Below are 22,527 nucleotides of genomic sequence, written 5' to 3' on the forward strand. Positions count from 1 at the left end.
ATAGACACACAGTGTTATTAAGGTGGTACAAGCCCCTTAGTACACTTACAGCTATGTAGTTACTGCAATATGCTCCAGCTATTCTTACTCAAGAACCAGGTGGTGTCTTTCCAAAGCAAAGCCTTCCTAACTCAGCCAGCCATCCATGTCACACTGTCAGACGGCTGTAATCAAATACTGCTCATTTCGCTTTGCATTTTGAATGGAGCTTGGATAAACTCTTCCCTGTGTTTTCCTCACATCTGTACTTGCCTGGACCTCAAAGAGGGGATCTGTACTCACCGACGTTATTTCTGTCAGAGGCATCACATCACTTCCAACATGCCAGTGGATGTGCTGATATCTGAATCCCACGGCCATTCCCACTGTGGGCTCTCCCTTTGCTGATGTTTCATGAGTATTTGCGAGTGCTTGTTAAGGAATATGATCTGAGGCCAGCAGAAGAAAATGTCTCATCGTAAATCTGCTGTTGTCAGCTCCTCATCTATGAAATATGTACAACACAGGGAACCACACTGGAGAAGGGCTCTTTGCCTTGAAAACAACAGCTCTGGATACAAAACATATAAACACACAAAAGTCTGTGCACATGTTTCAACAGAGATGAAATCCATTTAAGACTATCCTTCAACCAGGTACTAGAGGGGTTTGGAAATCAGAACTCAGCAACTGGAGCTTTCTGACTGCATTCTGCTTTCACGAACCCCCAGGGCTGTTTCTCACGCATGTGCCCATCTCACCAGGCACTGGCATGAGATTCTGCTTTCTGTAGGTTCCTCCCATGCAAACTTCTGCCATGGACCACACTTGTCCTTGGATGCACGGCTATGTGAAATGCCTATTACTGGGGAATAGGTCCTACACAGCGCAGTGATGCTACGAAGCCAAAGTGCTCAGCACCTTCCAGAAGAGAGGCATTACTATTCCATTATTTTAAGACACTGTTGCTGACAGGCTTGGCCACTTCCACAGGCATGCATGTCAGCTACTCCGAGACAAACGGGCTGCCTGCACTGCATTCCTTCTGTGCTCGCCAGCCTCTGTCTATCATCTGTTTTCCATTACATTCCTTTACCTCCCATTCTTTAAAAGTATCTGTAGGGTTGAAAACCATCCGCTGGCTTCCTGGTCTTTGCTCCTGGAAGCGGAGTCATTTTTGTTACTTGTTCCAGGGAGCAGGCCAGAAGCAGCCAGCCAGGGAGAGCATCAAGCCAAGAGGTGGAGTTTTAAGGGGTTCGTGAGTTGTTTTTTTCCTTCTTGTAATCTCTGCCTCCTGCCTTGAGATTTTCCAAGCATACCCAGAGCCACCGGGCCTGGCTGTGACGCGCGCTCATGGTTAGGCCACAGTGGTCACAGTCAGAGGCTGCTGTGAATCACTGAGCTGGGAATGACTCCCTCCCTCCTGCACTCATTGTTGCTCTGAATTCAGTTAAGAAATTTAATTGACTTTAATTAAAATAATGCAAACTCCTGCATGACACTCCCAATTTAGTCTAAGAATAGCTTATTTAGATTTACTTTACACTTGTGCCTAATTAACTCAACCAGAATAAACTGTCTTGATGCTAGAATCAGTGCATAGGTTTAACCACCCCAGAGCTGGTTTGTCCTTCCAAACATGTGCAGCAACAAAGAGCATACGAAGGCATGCAGTGAGTATTAGTTTGGACTGTGAAACACAACATTAATCTGTCACCCCCTGACCCTGTGCTGTATTGCCAATATGTCAAACATCTTCACTCTGCTTAGCCCAAGCACATTCCACGCACTGTGCTCTTTGTCAATAACCGTTCAAATATTTCTCTGCCAGTGAAAGTCACAACATTTTCCTACCCCCTCCAGCATAAGCAGAGTTTCTCAGCTCTTCATGAAAATTCAAATGAAAAATATCGACAAGTTTTCATTGCTTTTAAGCACACACAAAAAGGAACTCCATCTGCTTTTTCCCTTCTTTGCAAAGGGAATTCAATGCCTGTGGATTTTTAATTCCACCTTCATCTTCAAGTCAGACTTGAAAAACTGAGAACCTGTTTTTATGTGGGCTTTAGGAGAATTATTTCAGAGCTTCTCAAGAACATCTTAACTGGATTTCGGCAGTCCTACATGTGAACTGGTTTGTGAAGAGCTTTGGGATCCTTCAGCAGAGAAGATGCTCTGCAAACAGACAACATCATTTGCACAATGCACACACAAACACAAAATTGACAGAAAAGATCACTTATCTGTAAGACAGGACACTATCCACTTCTGAAATACAGCTTATCACAGCCGCTCCTCAGCACACTCTACCCTCTCCTACCAGAGTAAAAAAGCCAGCCTGGACAGGAGGGGTGAGGTTAGCTTTCAGCATCTTTTGGCTAGAAAGTACTTTTCTTAATGTTAGTGAGCAAGAGAGTTAATAGAGAAAGGAACTGGCATCGTTTGATACCTTTGCAGTGTGGGGAAACACAGCAGCAATGTCCTGGCAGGAGCAAGCCTGGATCCCTGCATATGAGATGCCTCAGCAAGCTATGGGTTGAATTACTGAATTAGTACCTATGAATATTAGAAATTTCAAAAGGCAAATGAAGGAAGGGAAGTATGAGAATATCATCAGAGTAAATTATTTGGGAAGAGGGTTTTTAATGAGTCTTTTTATATTTTTGTTGTTTTAAGGAAAGGAGAGGGAATTTGTCTGACCCTTTTTGGAAGTGCAATGAAACTCCTCATTCTCCACAGCCTCTTCCAAATGTAGTCCCATGTTATTTCTGGAACATTCTTCCAGAGGTATTTGGGTTTATTCCTGTTCTAGACCCAGTCCCATGACAGATGTCTGCAAAGTCATGCTGACTTCAGTGGGACATGGCAAGTGTGGGGGGGATGTGTGCTATTAGACTTTGGTCTGGGACAAAGACTCTAGTGAATTATTTGCTCTACTGACACCATCTATAATAATTTCTAAATCAATCATGCAAGTCATTCTGTTCCACAAAGAATTTGCAATCGTAGAGACATTAATTTCCTTAGACCTTTAACACTCCCCTTGTAAAGGGACTGTTTCTTGAACTCTCTCAATACTTACTGCTCTCAGTCTTACAGTATGCTCATGGTATTACTAACTTCAAAGAGGAGGGACTAAAGTAATGAGGGAAAAGCCACAAGTTATATTTCCCTGCACCCCTTGAGTTTTTATTTAAGATCCCTTAATTCTAGCATCCTATTTCTCTCAGGAAGCTTCTTTTTGTCTTTTTGGACTTTTTTCCCCAAATAGAAAACCTCTCACAGCAGCTCAAGTGGCTCTGCCTTGCATGCTGCCCTAGAGTTTCCAGCCCTGGAATAACTTCTGACTAGCCATGATTTATCTGGCTGGTCAGAGGTTACTGTACACAGAAATGCAATTTCTTCCTCACACTCACTCTATCCTTCTTTGGCAACTCCAGGTGTCATCAACAATCTGTTGCATGCTATTTTATGGCCTTTCCTCCAGTATTTTATTCAACTGATATGCCTTTTGCTGAGCAATGCTGCCTAGAAAGGGCTAGAGCCCTTTTCTCTATATATATTTAATTAGTGTAACTGCTGATTTATGTACTAAAGAGTTGAAAATTCATTCACAATAGTTCTGTCCTTGCAATGCTGCCGGTGCGTTGCTTCAGCTTGACATTGGAAGAAAATGTCTTGTTATTCCTGACTGCATTCAGGTCTGGGATGATGCTCCTTTCTGAAAATTAGTGTTCAGAATTACCTTGTTTCTCCATAGTTTCCCAATATCAAGTTATATTAAATACCATTAAGGTTTTGCATTAGGCTTTCTGAGTTGTGTGCTTTGATGACCCACTTGAGCCTGGCAACTGACAATCTTAAAGTCTTCTTAATTCTGGCAAAATAAATGAATTTTCCCATGCTTCTGATATTGTTTTAAACAAAAGGCAGGAAATCCACATGAAATAAGCCTTTACTTTCTTTGTAAATCTGTTGCTATGCTGCTTCATCTCCTCTGTTTTTTGATTAAGACCGCACAATAATCTACAGCAAAGCACTTAGATCAGACTGTTACCTACCTCTGCTGCTTGCTAGTTAAACCTGGTTGGGGGAAAGTCTGCAACACAGCTGAGTCTAGTCCAGAGTCAGAGAAAATACATGTAATTTTCTTTCTTTTTAATTACTTTTTTAGAATATTGGCAGTGACAAGGACAAATTATCACCCTTTACTTCATCTTATTAGGTAATGGCATTGCTACTCTTTCTGCTATAAACTTTTGAAAATATTTCACCAGCCCATAGTTTTAAAGATTAACAGAAACAGAGAAAACTAAAAGGGCATAAGAGACAAATTAGCTTTCATTAAATAATTATAATTAGAAAAGTCTTGAGGATTTGCAGGTTATATAGAAGAAAGTTTCACCCACAAACACTGCTACACTACTATCACAGAATCACAGAATCACTAAGGTTGGAAAAGACCTGTAAGATCAAGTTCAACCATCAGCCCAACACCACCATGCCCACTAAACCATGTCCCGCAATGCCACGTCCACATGTTCCTTGAACACCTCCAGGGATGGTGACTCCACCACCTCCCTGGGCAGCCTGTTCCCGTGCTTCACCACTCTCTCAGTAAAGAAATTTTTCCTAATATCCAGCCTAAACCTCCCCTGGCACAACCTGAGGCCATTTCCTCTTGTCCTGTCGCTAGTCACTTGGGAGAAGAGACCAACACCCACCTCTCTACAACCCCCTTTCAGGTAATTGTAGAGAGCGAGAAGGTCTCCCCTCAGCCTCCTCTTCTCCAGACTGAACAACCCCAGTTCCCTCAGCCGCTCCTCACAAGACTTGTCCTCCAGACCCCTCACTAGCTTCGTCGCCCTTCTCTGGACACGCTCCAGCACCTCCATGTCCTTCTTGTAGTGAGGGGCCCTGAACACAGGATTCGATGTGCAGCCTCACCAGTGCCGAGTACAGGGGCACGATCACCTCCCTAGCCCTGCTGGCCACACTATTTCTGATACAGGCCAGGATGCCGTTGGGCTTCTTGGCCACCTGGGCACACTGCTGGCTCATATTCAGCCAGCTGTAAATCAACACCCCCAGGTCCTTTTCTGCAGGGCAGCTTTCCAGCCATTTGTCCCCAGGCCTGTAGCGTTGTCTGGGGTTGTTGTGACCCAAGTGCAGGACCTGACACTTGGCCTTGTTGAACCTCATACAATTGGCCTCGGCCCATTGATCCAGCCTGTCCAGATCCCTCTGCAGAGCCTTCCTACCCTCCCGCCCAACTTGGTGTCGTCTGCAAACTTGCTGAAGGAGCACTCAATCCCCTTATCCAGATCATTGATAAATACGTTAAACAAGACCGGCCCCAAAACTGAGCCCTGGAGGACTCCACTTGTGACCGGCCACCAATTGGATTTCACTCCATTCACCACAACTCTCTGGGCTTGGCCGTCCAGCCAGTTTTTTACCCAGCAAAGAGCACACCTGTCTAATCCACGAGCCACCAGCCTCTCCAGGAGAATACTGTGGGAGACAGTGTCAAAGGCTTTACTAAAGTCCAGGTAGACAACATCCACAGCCTTTCCCTCATCCACTTGGCAGGTCACCTGGTCATAGAAGGAGATCAGGTTGGTCTAGCAGGATTTGCCTTTCATGAACCCGTGCTGGCTGGGCCTGATCCCTTGGTTATCCTGCACATGACCTGTAAGTGCCCTCAAGATGAACCTCTCCATAATCTTCCCCAGCACCAAGGTCAGGCTGACAGGCCTGTAGTTGCCCGGATCCTCCTTCCAGCCCTTCTTGTAGATGGGCATCACGTTGGCAAGCCTCCAGTCATCTGGGACCTCCCCTGTTAACCAGGACTGTTGACAAATGGTGGAGAGTGGCTTGGCAAGCTCCTCTGCCAGCTCCCTCAGTACCCTTGGGTGGATGCCATCAGGCCCCATAGACTTGTGAGTGTCCAGGTGGCATAGCAGGTCATTAACTGCTTCCTCCTGGATCATGGGGAGTTTATTTTGCTCTCCATCCTTGTCATCCAGCTCAGGGAGCTGGATACCCTGAGGATACCTGGTCTGGCTGTTAAAGACTGAGGCAAAGAAGGCATTAAATACCTCAGCCTTTTCCTCATCCTTGGTGACAGTGTTCCCCCCCGCATCCAGTAAAGGATGGACATACTCTTTGGCTCTCTTTTTGTTGTTAACGTATTTGTAAAAACATTTTTGTTATCCCTTACGACCATGGCCAGATTGAGCTCTAGCTGGGCTTTTGCTTTTCTAATTCCCTCTCTGCATGACCTAACGAGATCCTTGTACTCTTCTTCAGTTGCCTGCCCCTTCTTCCAAAGGTGATAAACTCTCCTTTTTTTCCTGAGTCCCAGCAAAAGCTCCCCATTCAGCCAGACCAGTCGTCTTCCCCGCTGGCTCTTCTTACGGCACATGGGGACTGCCTGCTCCTGCGCCTTTAAGATTTCCTTCTTGAAGAATGTCCAGCCTTCCTGGACCCCTTTGCCATTCAGGACTGTCTCCCAAGGGACCCTCTCGACCAGTGTCCTGAACAGGCCAAAGTCTGCCCTCTGGAAGTCCATGGTAGTGGTTTTGCTGACCCCCCTCCTTACTTCACCAAGAACTGAGAATTCTATCATTTCATGGTCGTTAAGCCCAAGACGGCCTCCGACCATCGCTTCTCCCACCAGTCCTTCTCTGTTCGTAAACAGCAGGTCAAGCAGGGCACCTCCCCTGGTAGGCTCACTTACCAGCTGTGTAGCTACAGTCTAAAACTGTGCTCCTGGAGAGAATGGGAATTTTTAGTTATCTTCAATGTGAGCATGATCAGGCTCAGTATAGCCAAGAATGCAGCACTGCTCTATAATCAAAAGGACAGTTCAGAGTAAGGAAAGGCATTTCCTCCAAAGGAAGAAGAGGAAGCTTTCATTTTTCTTACTAGGTGCTCTAAGGTACTCCAAAGCCCGATTCATGGCACTCAAGATTTACAGCATTCAAAAATCCTGTGTACCCAGGTACCTTTTTCTTTTTTGAGTCCTTTTTTCCCCTATTTGAAATAAAACCAATGTTTTATTATCATCTGCAGCAAATCTACATGCCAACATTCATCAGATTAGGCCACTAGGTACACTGTTAGCTCATTTTTAAAATGCTTCCAGCTTGGGTTGCCTAGTGCTTTCACCAAAGCAGATGCACAATTATGGCTTTATAAGGCTAGTTTTTAAGCACCAGGGACTGAAAATATTGGCCTAACAAAAGTCAGGAATAATATCGCCTGTCAGTTAGAGCTAGCTGAATAAGAATGAAGGTGACACAAGGAAGTCAGCCATCCAGTGATCACATTAAAGAATATGATCCTGTTACAGGAGCGCATGATGGGAGAAACAGAAACAGACCCTGAGCACTGCTAAACCACTGAAGAAACAATAGACAATTCTAGCACTGTGTATTTTTTTTTAAATATTTAAATTCAAGCAATTACTTTGCAGGCATGCTTTAATCTGACATAGAATTTAGAAAGTATCTTCCAAGAAGACACACAGAGTTTTCTCTGAGTCTCCCTAGGGAAACAACAGAGATCAACCCACATAGTATTTGGCACAATTTTGCAGTGGGTCAAAAGATCAAGCAAGAACATGAACAAAGGAAATGTTATAAAATTGATTAACTTCATAAGGCCCAACATTTAAAATAACTGTTTTAACTAAAGTAACATCAATAAATATATTCAGCAATACCTTCAACAACAAATCTACTCAGAAATGTGTATGAACAGCTTTCTATACCAAAACCTCCAAAGAGTGCAATTACTTGATAGCCAGTGCTCCCATTGCACAGTCACACTTCTACTGTGGTTATTGTGGTGTCAAGGGAGATACAATTTCTTTTAGTAGATTAGCTGCAGACCCATACTAAACTGATCAGTATCTTTATTACTAACTCTCATAGGAACACTTGTCTAGCTTTTGCCCCTCTTCCTTCTCTCTGTTGTTTTTGGTTGTTAGCTTGAACACATGCAGCTCAGACTGCCTGAGGAACAGAGGGCAGATCCATACAACACACTATCCAAACTTTTTGCTATGTTCACAGATAATAACTTCAGATTAACATTAAGCACATGATACATTGGCTCACATTACATTACTTCAACTGTAGCATGTCACGTTATGTCAGCCAAGGTCAACATTCAATGTGACATGATATGATCTAACACGACGCAGGGTTATTGCCTCCTGTGTTAGGAATCTCAGGCTAAGAAACAGAAATAGAACAAGCAGATGTACATAACAGATCACTTTATAATACTCCTGGGAAAAAGAATCATTATTAAATGCATTGCAAATTTTGCCAGTGTCGTCCTTACTGGATACAGGTGGGCCTCCAAGATACCACGATATGTCTTTTTATTTTTTTTCTTCTTCTTTTTTTAAAGTAAGACCCAAGGCTTGGCGAGTCAGTCAGATTGGTACTTGGACCTTACCACAGGAGGAATTTCAAATAATTCAGCAGACTTCACGAGCTCTGATCACTCTACTAATACCTTCTGCTCTCCTAGACTTCAGTGACCTCTGTTTCATGAATAATGTGAGTGACAATACTGAAAGTCCTGGAGGATGTTGATTCCACTGAGCAATGTGGGGTTTTGGCCTGCAGAGTGACAAACCATAGGAAGGAAATGTTCAGTTGCTGTACTGGGCTCAGTATATATCAGAGAAGAATAAAACTTTAAAAGAACCTATAAGTCTTCTGGAGTTTTAACTTGTTTTCACACACTGTATAGCTTCCAAGTTACAAGCTCTCTTCCCTCCTCAGTTACACCCACAGAACTGCATCTGTGCTTTGAGGACAGAGCAAGACCAAAGTTAAACTCAGCCATATGAGTCAAAGGGGCTGGTTATATTCATGCAATTCTGTTGTATGGCTATAACTTCCCTGATTTTATTCGTTGTGCCTACTATAAGCATAGCAAATATGTGCAGTGTAAGGATGGTAGTATTCAGCTTTACACACAGAAAAGCCAGCCAGCTTCCCAGAGAATCAAGACAGGAAATTCTCATATTAGGTTAAACCTTTAGTTTTAAATTAGAAGTAATAAACTCTCATAAACTACAATAGAGTTATCAGTGGCCACTGAGATCATTTAATAGCTGCAAAACAAAAAAGTAGAGCTTCAAGAGCCCATCCTGTCTCTGATATAACACAAGGATGTACCATTTTTAGAACAAAGGCTAAGCTAACCGCAGCTGACTTCACATTTCTCTATTTTCTGTTCGCCTTTGTAAACATGAAGGTAATGTTTTTCTTTTTAGTATTCTGTGACAACAGAAAACACAAGCATTATTTTATTAACCTTTAAATGCAATTTGGTTGCTCTCTTTCCATTTCAGCTCTGGAGCTTTGATGTCTGAGTGGCATTGGATATACCTTAAGGGCTCAAAGAAAAAAGTTCAATAGGCTTCATAGCCTCAGCATAAAATACAGAATAGGGAGAGAAAATAAATAAATAAGTACATACACACATATTTCCCTCTTTTATGACTTTGAAAAGCCGCAGCTGTCATTTGGCTCCTCGCTCTTTCCTCGAGGTAAAGAGCATCCGATGAGATAGGAATGAGCATGGTAGAGTCCTTAGATTGGATGCAGAGATGATGATATTTTTACCTAGTCAGCTAGCATGGTAAAAAAAAAAAAAAAAAAAAAAAAACAAAAAAAACCACGACACACAAAAAAGCCACCTCTGAAGCCCTTAACTATATCCTCAGATGCACCCAGAGAACTATTCCTCAAACTCAGGGAATGCTGACCTCAGCACCTTTTCTGTTTACTCTCCAGAATCCAACAAAAAAATGGAATCTTGAAGTCTGATTTTCCAAAATTGGGTCAATTTGTGTAAAAATTGACCCCAAACCAAAGCAAACATTAATTCAAGCCAGAAAAATCAATCCTTGGAGTAAAACATAAGGCACTATTCATCATTTTGAGACACCTTCAGCACCACAGTACCAAACCTTAATCCTAAATCTAACCCTATAATTACATCAAAACAACCCACCAATACAGAAAACAGAACGTAGGTTTAGACCCCTGTTGACAGCAGCCTCTTCTAACGCTGCAAGCAATAAGCTGGATTCTTGACCCTTTTGATATCTAAGGCCATAACAGAAATGCTAAAAAAATTCCAAAATTTTAAATTCAGAAGTGGGATTGACCATACAACAAAAGTCAATATGAGACACTGGTCTCTACTAACATCAGTTTTCCTGAATTCTGTGACCTATGCCTTGAAGGATAAAATGAGCTCTGCCACCTTAACCCTCAGCATAGCTCCTTATACAGGTAACAGACCTATTGCTTTTGCAAAAGACAGTACCAGGCATACCAACATCTGCCCTTTTAAGACATCCCCTCCTTCTACAAGCTGTCTCTGGAGGGCTTTTTACACAGTGGGCTCTTTACACAGTCAGTCTAGTAAAGACAAAAATGTCTATTTTTTTTTTTTTTTTTTTTTGCTCCACTAATAGATCTTATGAAAACCTACCCAAGATTTTGAACAAACATAATATGGCTTGCTATTGTTCTGGATTAAGACTTGACTAGCAGGACTGTGGAGATGCCTCTTGGATCTTACCATGGCTGGGAGCTTTGTTTTGTTGTCTGTGTTCCTGCTACTCACAACAGAGCTTATGTTTAGGACATACTATTGCATCCACCTCTATAGAAAACAAGTAAATAAAAACCTGGATCATGCCCTGACAGTGGTAGCTCAGTTCATGTTCACAAATAGCACAAGCTCCTCAAATGGGAATAGCAGAGCGGCATAAGCCAGGATGGCAGGTGTCACTACAGAAGTGGCTAATCTCCACCATTTGATCTTAAAAACAAGGTTGCATCACTTAGTTCAAGATATGAAACAGTTCAAATAAGTTTGAACTTTGATTCAGAAATGAGGGGGTGAGCTTGTACCAGATTACCTGATTGCACTGACCCTCCTTTTCTTTGTTTGTATTGTGTTGAAAAAAAATTTTCACTTAGATCCTTCCCTTATCAAAACAAACGGAGCCAAGTTACATATTGCTTGTACTACTCTGTCATTTGTCAGTGAGCAAAGGCAGAAAGCAAAGCAGCAGGGTGATATAGTGACTATAACAAATGTTGCTAAATATCACAACTTTTTTAGCAGGTCTGGCTTCTCTCTTCAGTAAACAAGAGACAGTCACTGAACTTGGTGACAATGAAGAAAAATCTGCTTCCTTGTGGAGGTGGGTGTATTTTGCTGCCAGAATTATGGAAGATCCAGTATCAGTGAGGTATTCTGATTTAAGCTAAAGGCAATTCTCTCCCGAGAGCTGGTAAATTCCCAAGTAGTCTATACCCAGGCAAACACTAATGTAAAGGACAGTTCAATTTCTTGCAAAGGATTATAGAGAGGAAATGGACATTTACATTTCAATCCCACAATAATATTCATTGCAAGTCTTTGCTCTCTTGAAAATAAACCTGACAAACACTTTTTTTTTCCCAAGGCTTCCACCAAATCTAAGCAGCCTATGATTTTTAAAGAGCATACTGAACCTCTAGAAATGCTTTGTAAAAATGTGGACTACAAAATACTGTTCAGGAAAACCACAGAGCTAAAAGAACTCAGATTAAAGTGCAAATGGAAAAAGATCCAGTAAAGAAAAGCTGCAACAAAGAGGCAAAAGGGCCACAAGCACTGGCCATTCAAAAGGGAGAAATCCCAGTGGTCATATTACCTGCATTGTTAATTGGGTAGGGCAGTGTCAGTGCCGAAGTGAACAGGAACATCACTGTTAAGTGCCTGCCTGAACAATTTAGCACACTTAAAATATTCAAAATCCATTTCACTTTGAATTAAGAGCATTTTTTAACCTACAGAGGGTTTCAAGAAGGAATGAATAATCATGGTACACTTTGCCTGCAAATAGAATTTTTTGGCTCATACACGACACACCCTAAATCTCTGTATTTTCTCATCTGTCAATCTTTATTATAAAAATTCCCATTCAAGCTGAATAGCTGTCTTCCAAGACCTCATCTGCTCATGGCATTGATTCCCCAATTGCAGCCAGGCCTCTGCTGGAGATGTCATCATCATCTGCACACCAAAGTGCAATGTCATATGCAAAGGATTGTAACTTTAGGTAGGAGACTGGAAGATGGTATAGATGCGCTTTTAAGGAACAGAAAATTTCTTTCCGTGTAAATGCCCCAGGCGAATGGACAGTAAGTATAGAGAGATGCAGATCACATAAGCTAGTACATGCACAACGATTTCAAAATAGATTTGTTTTTCAAAACTACCATGGAAAATGAGCGATCTTTACATAAAGTGCTTGGTATAATATACCTCACTGCAGGCAAAATTTAAATTTGGGTTTTTAGGTTACAGGGAGAGAAAATACAAGAAAAATAAGAGATCATATGTGATTCAGATGGAGCTACTCTTGATGTCAATTTGGATGAGGTTATTGGCAAATACATAAAGATATTTTAGTCTTGTAGAAGTTGGGGTCCTATGTTGTCTTTCCAGTCACTAATTGTGCTAAGAATTTTTTATATTGGTTTGACTGATATTTGATATAATGATCTTCAAAGCAGTCAAAAACATTCTTAACCAAGGCTGCTTAAGTAAAGGCAGCATTGTCAGAGGATATGCTGCAATGCAACGACAACCTCTGGGTTATTTCACCTAATGAGGACCATCCCATAGCAGTAACTAGCCTGTAAAAGGTTGTAGCATTCTGATATGTCGAGAGAACCATCTTGCTGGCCTTGAAGCAGAAAAACTGAAGCAGTGCCGTGAACAAGCCTTAGATTGGTGAAAGGGGGGAGAGATGGGGGATTCCAAGAATTGGATTAGCTTTTACTGGAATCCTTTCCTATCACCAGGGTAGATGTATAAGCAGAAAAACAGAAATTGGGTAAACTCTGCCAAAAATCATCCTGCCCTAGTAGCAATATGCACAGTAAACTTGACACTCCTGCTTCATCATACATTTTCCAATTCCAGTATCATTAAATAGTAATTGTTCTGCTCTACTTCCTGTTTTGAAAAATGCTGCTTTTTGCTCTGCCTTCATAACAGCCTCTTAAGTCATTTAAGTTTTAATACTCTCACAATGAATGGCTATGAGAGGGAACCTTGCTGAACTGTATAAATTTATTTCAGGACTTTGAAGATGCCATCATTTATATTAGTTCATAATTATTGTAGCTGTCACTTCCAACTGCCTCAGAATGCCTCCATGAAAAAGGGAAGTATTAAAAGGAAAATTTTCAAAAGGATTCAAAGCTGCTGTTGTAGTTGCTGGATACAGCCAGCTACCACATTTAAGTGGCTAAAGAAAAAGCAGAGAGCTCTTTTAAGAGTGTGACCGTGAATGACGTGTTCTTATGGACGCCTGTGCCAGAACTGAGAACAGAACATGCATCCACACCAGTGAAAGTACTACCTTTAAAACTCAACTTAAAACTCATGTAAGGTAGGGAACAGCAATAATAGTTGGTAACATCCCATCATTTTACCTGTGCAGGATACAGGTTCCTCATCCAAGTCCAAAAACGTCAAGTGAGGACATGCAAATTCAGGTGAGGGCAATGTTTTAGTTTACAGAAAACAAAATATGTGATATATTCCGAGGTAGGAAAGGGAGAGGTAGGAGGTGGTAAAAAAATGACACAATAAAAGTAAGACTGAGCAAGCAAAAGATAATTCTGATAAGATAGGGAGGCAAGAGAAAGAGTAAGCATCCGGATGAGTAAGCAATTTTTCACAGCCACCTTAGTGTTCAAATACTCTCTACATGCTGTGTGTTTTCTATGTTCTGGTGCTATAAAGCAGGCGCCCTGACCTATGGTACATGCACGTTCCTACTGAACTCCACTGTGTACACGAAGGTGTGCACTTCTTTGCTGCGCTTGACAAAAAAAAGTTTTCAATAAATCCAATGCAGAAAAAATTCAAATAATCAGGCACAGCAACAGGAGGGAAAAATGCACCATGGCTGCTTTATGCCCTCAGTACCCCTCTGGTTGCTCAGCCAGTGTTTCAGAAACATAACTAGAGCAGAAACCAGCATACCAAAAGATTCTTCACTGTCATCAGATTCAGGAAATGGATAACCACCTTGCAGTGATGCACCATTCATAACTAAGCTGCTTTGCAGCTGTTTTCTCCAAGCAATATTGGGCAATAAGCACACGTCTGCATAGCTCATCTCCAGCAAGGGAGTGACCATCGGTCCACCCAGAGCAAGCTCTATGCCTAGTGACACATTTACTGCTGACCTTGCCAGCACTTTGGCCTCCACTCTCAAGTTCAACAAAGTCAAGCTGGACTTGCTGCTGAGAGGGCTGTTTCACTCACTCCAGCGGTGACATCTGATTGCTGGACTAACCACATGCGTTTGACAGATAGCTGCCTGCTGCTCTGTTGCTCACTCCCGCCCTCTCCACTTCTGACTGGAGATTTTGCGTCATCCCAACCTGCAGGTTTTAATAAAAAGGCGGAAAGCCCCAAAGCCCTCTTTGGTGTGCTTCCTGCAGAGCCCCTGGCTTGTCAGGTGGGTCTGTAACAAGAAATGGGTTCACAAACTGCAGAGGAAGGTAAAAGATCTCCTATCACAGCTGCCCTGCAGTCAGCAGCGGAGCTGAAAACCGCAAAAGAGGACCCAGGAGTAGGACATAAGGCTGCACAACCTGGAATAAGATGTGGGTATTTATTTGAAAGAACCTATAGACCAAAGGAAAGTGTAAGTTCAGATCACCCCAGGTATTGCTTCAAATCTCAAAGGGATTAACAGCAGTGCATGTGCAGAAACTCTCTGAACACTGCCAGAGCATGCAATAAACCCCTCAGGAGCTTCCAGAACAGCGTAATTACCTCAAAATTGGGAAACCCTGTCTTCAGCATGAAGGTCACTAACATTGTGCCACCTCATTTTTGTCAGAGTGTTTTTAAGAGCCTTTAGTGAGACTAAAAAGCTGGATCACACACTCTCACATCAGCATGTTCACACCCATCGAGACAAGGAAGAGTTGCTAAAAGCTTGCATGGTGAAAACCTCTCTGCCAAAAGGACGTTCCCCCAGAGGCTGGGAGTCCTGCCTGTGGCGTCCCTGAAGCTGCCCTTCCACCCTTCAGTCAGTCCATCTTTCCCTTGGCTCCCCAGTACTGTATTTAGCTGGCTACAAGTAGGTGTTCTGGGAGATGGTTACGAAGACCAGATTTCCGCTAATGTAAGCAGGAGTCCCCAAACCAAACTCAGTTAATGACCAGATACCTCTAGAGTTTGGCATTCAGCAATTTTGGACACATTTCTCCAGCATCCTAGTGCGTTGGGTGTCCATGTCCAGGTTTCGGTAGCTGGGGGGCTGCAGGGGCAGCCTCTGTGAGGAGAGGGTGGGGCTGCCCTGTGCCGGACACAGCCGGTTCCCGCCGGTTCCCCAACGGCCCCACCACCGGCCACAGCTGAGCCCACCAGAGCAGCTGGTGGCGCCTCTGTGGAAACGTATTTCAGAGGGGGCAGCACCCCACCCGGGCAGTGGTGGTGAGGAACGGCCCTGCCAGCAGCCGGGTCAGACAGGGAGGAGGGGCGGAGGAGCTCCAGGCGCCAGAGCAGGAGCTCCCCGGAGAGCCCACACTGGAGCAGGTGTATCCTGAGGGACTGCAGCCCGTGGAGGCTGGTTTCTCACCAACCAACTCTATTTTAATTGGCAATAGATTAAATTCGTTTTCCCCAAGTCAAGAATGTTCTGCCTGTGAGGGTAATTAGTAGGTGATCTCCCTGTCTTTATCTCAACCCACAAGCTTTTCCATCTTATTATTGAGGAGGGGAGTGAGAGAGTGGCTGGCTGGGCAGCTGGCAGCCAGCCAGGTCAGCCCACCACACCATATTTAGTAATTCCAGGGGAAATAGTTAATATATTCCTGAGAGAAAAATGTGGAGGTGTCATTATTCCCACCCCAAAAAAAATTAATTCTAATCAGTTATTCCTGGAAAACCCAGTTCTGCCGGTGGCGTTACAGCAAACATGACCTCCCTGCATCTGTATGCTTCTTGATAAAAGTAAAATACCAAGCTGAAAGAAAGCAAAAACAGCTCCTAAGCAGAGAATTCAACTGAAAACATTAAGAAGATAAAGGTGCAAGGAAATCCCTTGCTCTGATATTAAGGGACCTAAAATGAATTCAATGTTAATTTTATTCTAATTTCTAATTGCTAATAGTGTGGTTTTTCACTAGTATCTCTAGTTGTTTCAAATACAATCTCAGCCCTGGTTTTATGACAGAGGACTGCCCCAGTAAGCAATTTTACTCTCAGAGCAACTTGGACAACGGACATTCATTTGCAATTACAAGTCAAATTTAACTGCTAGAGACAAGCCAGCAGAAAACACCTTCTAAAGGAATCATACAATTGTGAAAAACATAGTTTTGTTTAGAAGACAGGCTGTCTAGATAACAGTTCTTGGATGGGCAAAACTTCCATAGGCCCCCACACCCCGTTCTTGGGTCACTGAGGACGGGAGGAGGCAATGAGGCCCTTTGCTCTTACAGGGCAGAAGAAGTGGAAGAGGAAGGGCCAGGGGCTGCAGAACAGCCCTAAAGGGAAGGCCTTGCTCTCCCTGCCATTGCTGAGGTGGAAGGTGATGGCAATTGCTACAGACAGGAGCTGCTCTTGCTGCAGTAAAACTGCTCCCCACCTTGCCACTCCTTCCATCCCTTCCCCACGCAGGCAGGAAGGGCTGCACAAGCCAAAACAGCTGATCATCATCTCCTCATCCCCAGGCAGACCTGGCAGGCAGCTGCAGGCTGATGAAGTAGGCAGTAGCCAGTTCTTCCAAGGCCCGGAGCTGGCTCTGCTGTTTGCCTCTTGGAAAGCAAGTGTAGACGCCCGAGTGTTAGCAATTAAAATGATGCAATACATGACACGTATCAGTCAGAAATAACCTAGCAATTGGACGGTGGCACGCCATACTGCAGATAAGCCAGTGCTGATAATACTTGAACTTTTACGTCTCTCACTGAGATATTTGCCACAATGCCTATTTTGTTCTCTGCTCTTAAATCTCTATGTTGAATTAGTCTTATCACTGATCATAGGAATCCTGTGTGGACAGAGGGGATTTGCCAAACCCAGGAATAATGCAACTTGTGTTTGAAGATGCATTTTGCTGGGTTTTTTTCATTAATCTTGGAAGTTATGCAATAATATTAAAAACTGAGCCATCCCAAACAGCATGGTAAACTAGACTAGAGGAACAGACACAACCTGGATAATCCCCTTCACAAACTATTTTAAGAACTTGTCTCTGCTGCAAAGCATATTAGCACAACACTTAAACACCATTCAGGGTTCTGACAGAAGGCAAGAAGTTCGGTGGAGTGCTCATCACAAGTTGGTTATGATAAACTGCAGTGTGAGGGACTGCTTGGAGATGAGAGGTCGAGCAGGTACAGCACCTGGCTGAACAGGAGAGCCAGGTGCTCTCACAGGTAGAGCCACGCTGCATGATGTGGGGTAGGCAGCTCTTCCTTGCAATACCAGGCGTGTCTGCACAGCACAAGGTGGAGCCAAGCAGAGAAACATGACTCAATCTCTGCACAACTCATTCACAGCTATCTTAGATCCTAAAAACAACAGTCATGTTAACATGATGCTCCTGCCTGGGCATGGCTAATCAGCTTTCCTGAATATTGTGCAATGTAAATGTTCCGCTGCCTGTTCCACAAGAATCAGTCATACGAACAGATCTTCTTGTTCCCTTATTCTGCCTTTTATGTTTAGGTCTGAAGCACCTTCAGAGAAGGTCCACTGGACTGTTCAAGCATGCCAGGTCCCAGCATCAGGACTGTTAGCTGGATAAGCCAAACTAAAAGGCAGCCAGGATGCCAACAGCACTTGGAGAAGAGGCTGAATGAGGGTTTCTCATTCTGAGTATGGTTAAAGTTACATGATCCAGAAGTTACAAAAAAGTTGAAAATTATGCAACTGTAAAAAAGTATGAAAAACCTCAGATCTGCACATGAATGGACAATTACGCATCAGAGAAGCAGGTGGCTGAAGAGGTTTCTATGTGCTATATAACAAGTGCTTGATTTCTGCTAGAGTAGCCCACATAAAAATAGATATAGGTTCCCTCAGGTCATATTTACTAGTGTTCCCACTTCAAATAAAACACCCACAACAGGTATTTTTGGAAACAAGTTATCTGTATGTATTTGGTGTCCTACTAGTACTCCACACTTAGAAACCTTGGCAATACCTCCCAGTCAAACACAGTTACAGGTCTTACCCAGAAATATTTTCCTCATGCACATAAGGCTTACTCACGCTCAGTAGTCACATGGATTTGAAAGACATATTTATGTGAGTTAAGGTTTGCAAGAACGGGTCTTAAATGTGGTGATGGAGCAGTCAGTATTTTCATACCTAATTAAATTAATTTGGAAAGGTATGTTTATAGATAGGATTAGAGTATTATTAATACAGCAGATTGGTAATGGAAGCATATCTTTTAATTATCAAGGAGCTTTTGGATAGGATTTAGTCACCGTAGAAATTCTGTACTTTGATATCACAGAATCACAGAATCAGTACGGTTGGAAAAGACCTGTAAGATCATCGAGTCCAACCTTGCATGCTGTCAGGATGGTTTTTGCTTTTTCTTTGCCTAGGTCAACTAGCTACATACCCTGCCTCTAGCAAAAAGTAGCCATTGAACTGATCACTCCTTAAATTTCAATTCCTAGTCACACTTAATAACTGTCTATCCCAAAATCCCTGTGAGGGACAGGGGAGTATCACAGTGATACAGAGCTCACATCAATTTCTATGACACTGACTTGGGTACTGCTGGCATTAGAAACGCTCCACTTTGAGATGGTGTGCCTACAAGCCCAGAGTACAGTTTAGGGAATATAAGATTAATTAATGGAAATCTAGGGAACTGGGACTCTGCTTCTTATTCAGGCACTTCTTGCTTCTTTTTTTTTTTCGTGTTTTTAGTCTGACTTCAAACACAAGGATCTGATATTTTTAAAGATACAGATAACAAGAAACCGAGAAAGGGGCAGTATTGCTAGATGCACTCAATACTTACGTTTCAGGTGCTTCCTCGAATTCTACAAAACAGATTTTGATTAATCTAGTCACATGCATGCACAATTTAGATTCAGCTCTTTCCAAAAGGAAGCAAATCTAACACTACACAGCTTGCAGGCAGTCTTTAACGCATCTTATCAAGCCTGCGTATTAGGAAAAATGAGTGATCCTTCCATAGTCCTGAGCAGCAGACAACGTACTTTGTTAAGGAGGAAGTGGTGGTTTTGAACTGAATTTTCTCCCTACTAGTTTATAAGAAATTGTATTTCAGTTATTTAAAAATATCTATCAATTAAAGTAGAAACTACTGAATATCTTCTTCTAACATCGTAACAGTGACACGGCTACAAAAACGAACAGTGAGTCAAGTGCGTCCAGGGAGCACTGGACTGTCTTCAGACAAGTCTGTTGGCAGCTTAAAGGCTCCTGAACATTATGATGTTAATACAGCTGTATTAGCTTGTTCACATTAATAAACACGTGTGTGGGAAGGTTTAACTCTCTGCATGGGAAAGTAGTTCTGCCCCTTTGGTTTCCAATGGGACATTGTTTTAGGCTCAGTCCTGAAAGGAGATCAAAGTTGGTGAAAGCCTCAGAGTAGGCGTTCAGTGCCTGCTGGTGGGCTGTGTTTCCAGCTGCTGTCACAGAGAAAAGGCATCTTGCAAAGAATTGACACTGTATTTCATCGATGTCATTCATAATCCTTTTTAACAGATTAAAATTATGGGCTGTCTGGTTTTCAAACACAGCATCATCCAATTTGCATGGTCCAGGTCCTCTTCCGCAATGAATGATGGGCTCAGTAAGTGATATTTACCAGTCCGTCATGCCACTGCACTGCAACTAATATGCACTGAACCTTCAGAAAGGCAGTATGGAATTAATTCTCAGAAGCAATCAACATTCATTTGACTCTTTTCCTATTTTACCTCTGCATCTCTGACTCCAGTGATTTCACATCAGGAGAAATAGGCAAACCCTTGAGCACTCTCAGCAAACATCAAAATGTGAACTGCTAGAAATCTATAGGGAGACTGCCAAAGGCACCAAATGGCAGCCAGGAATTTAACTTTCACTGATGATCCATGATCCAGAAGTCAGCAAGCATGGGATAACTTTGCTGGCATTTTTATTTTTGAAAATCTCCCCCTGTGGCCACTTACATGTGTATACAATTTTGCATTGTAAAACCAAATGACATTCTGAAGTGTACACCCATATAAAGGCACACACTCGCACATACTACACAGACTCACAACATAGATCAAATGACTGGTTTTGCCCTCCAGGAGTCTCAAGGGCCTTCAACTACTGAAATTAACCCTTGTCTTTCAGTGCACTGAAGCCTGTAGCTTTACAGTACTCCACAGCATCTAAGACATCACAACTATTTAGATTCCTTAAAATACTGAGGTTTTAGAAAGACCACTTCAGAATCCACATCATAACCATTCCTCATGACAACGTGAGTGTATCAGGAACACATGCAATACATAACAAAGAAACCATCACAACTCATCTGATGTTGACATCTGTCTGAAGGATCTGTGGATCCTGTATTGTGCTGAAAGTGACATTTATATAGATAAATGTATGTCTTCAAGTTTTGCTTGTCTGTACACACACAGGTAATATATGCACTGTACTCCCACATAAAGACTTCCCTATGGAACCAAAATATTATGAATGTAACTGCTATTTCAATGTCGCTAGAGCCAGTTGCATCCCTGCGATATGTAATACACTGAATCTAGTCCAAGGCATTGCCTGCAGCTGCACTGAGCAGCAGGCTATTGTCCCGAGTACCCCCAGTACAGCCCTGATGCAGCCTAAGGTCTGGGAGTCACAAGAAGGTTGCCATCCTGTCCGCAGGTAATTCCCTAAGCAGGTGGCAGGAGAGACAGGCAGTGCACTCCCCTGTGCAATACAGATACCGACACCTCCCACAGAAGGGAAATTTTTAAGCAATCTCTTAGAAATAATCAGCACTTCATTTACATAATTTCAGAACACAGTTGAGCCTGAAAGCGCTGGCTCCCCAGCTCCAAGACTCCTGGCTCAACAATGACTCCAAGTGCTGCTGGGTTCCCCCTGCCCCATCAGCCCCAATGAACCGACAAGGAGGAGCTTGAAGGCCTGGGAGCCATAAGAGAGCAAGAAACCACACAGCTTGGGAATCATGTCTCCTACGCTTCTAGTTGTGTGGCACACTGCCCAGAAGCCCTCAAAGCACCCGTGCATATGCCAGGTCTTCGGGGATCTCCAGAGGCATCCAGCATGTCAAGGCTATCCTAGAGCCACAGACCTCACAGCTGGCCAGGAGCCATGAAATCAGGCATGAAGCCTGTCAGAACCCATCCCATGTCTTTGCAGAAAGTCACTAAAACTGATGCTTTCACAAAATATTTTGGTATCAATGAATCTGCCTTTTCTGACAGAAAACTGTTCTGTCAGAAAGTTCCCAGCTAACTCCAGTCTGTAGATCCCTTAGGCAGGTTAAAAATCAGTAGAGCTGCCACACTAATATCCAAAGGTCTTGTATAAATTTATTTAGAAAATTAGTTTAAGCTTGTGCAAAAAAATCAGACTTCTATTGAAACATTCAGAAGACACAACTGCCCTGTAAATGAGGTGCTAGACTGGACCTGCATTTCATTCTCCACTTCACAATCACCTTCGTGTGTTATCTGCAGGCCCACTGCACTCTAATATTTTCCTTTTCTTTGTTCTGACTACAAGTTCTTTGAGGCAGGGTCCTTTTCCTGCTTTATTGCTGACAAGCAGCTTGTGCAATCACGTAAGCAACAAGTTCATATCAGTAGCAACCCTGGCATTTTCTGTTTCAGAGGAGTGACCTCAGCAATATGTTTCCAGAGTGACTTTGTCCTTCAGTACTAAGCAGTAAATTTAAGAGTATTTTGCATAGAAAATACTCTCTTTTAAGGTTCACACAGAAAATTCTGTCATGTAAGGTTCTGGCTCTTTTAAGGTACATTTAGAACAGCAGTCAAGAGAGGGTGTTTTTATAAAATGAATTCCACCAATACAATATTTCACCCTAGAGTAAGGTGTTGCACATTAAACATGAAATGGATGGTTTCCTGTTGTCACCATTGCACTATCATTGGCTATATTTTGCATTTTTTCTATAAATGACACAGGCATTCAAGGAACATCAGGTAGGAAAACTCTCCCCCTAAAATGTTTAAGTATGAGTGGGGAAGGACATTATCCTTTTTTTCCAATGAAAGCTTTATAAAAGGTCTAAGCAATATTTTCTAAGCCCTGATTTTTCCATACAAAAAACATCTAATGCTTTAAGTAGCATCACAGGGTATTATTGCAAAGCTTACCTAGCAAGCCCAAGCTACATAAACTAGCTGTAAAGCTTTTAATTTGTCTTAAGAGATAATTAAGCTGGATCAAGCA

This window comes from Gavia stellata, chromosome 13 (assembly GCF_030936135.1).
Source record: "Gavia stellata isolate bGavSte3 chromosome 13, bGavSte3.hap2, whole genome shotgun sequence".
Taxonomy (NCBI): Eukaryota; Metazoa; Chordata; class Aves; order Gaviiformes; family Gaviidae; genus Gavia; species Gavia stellata.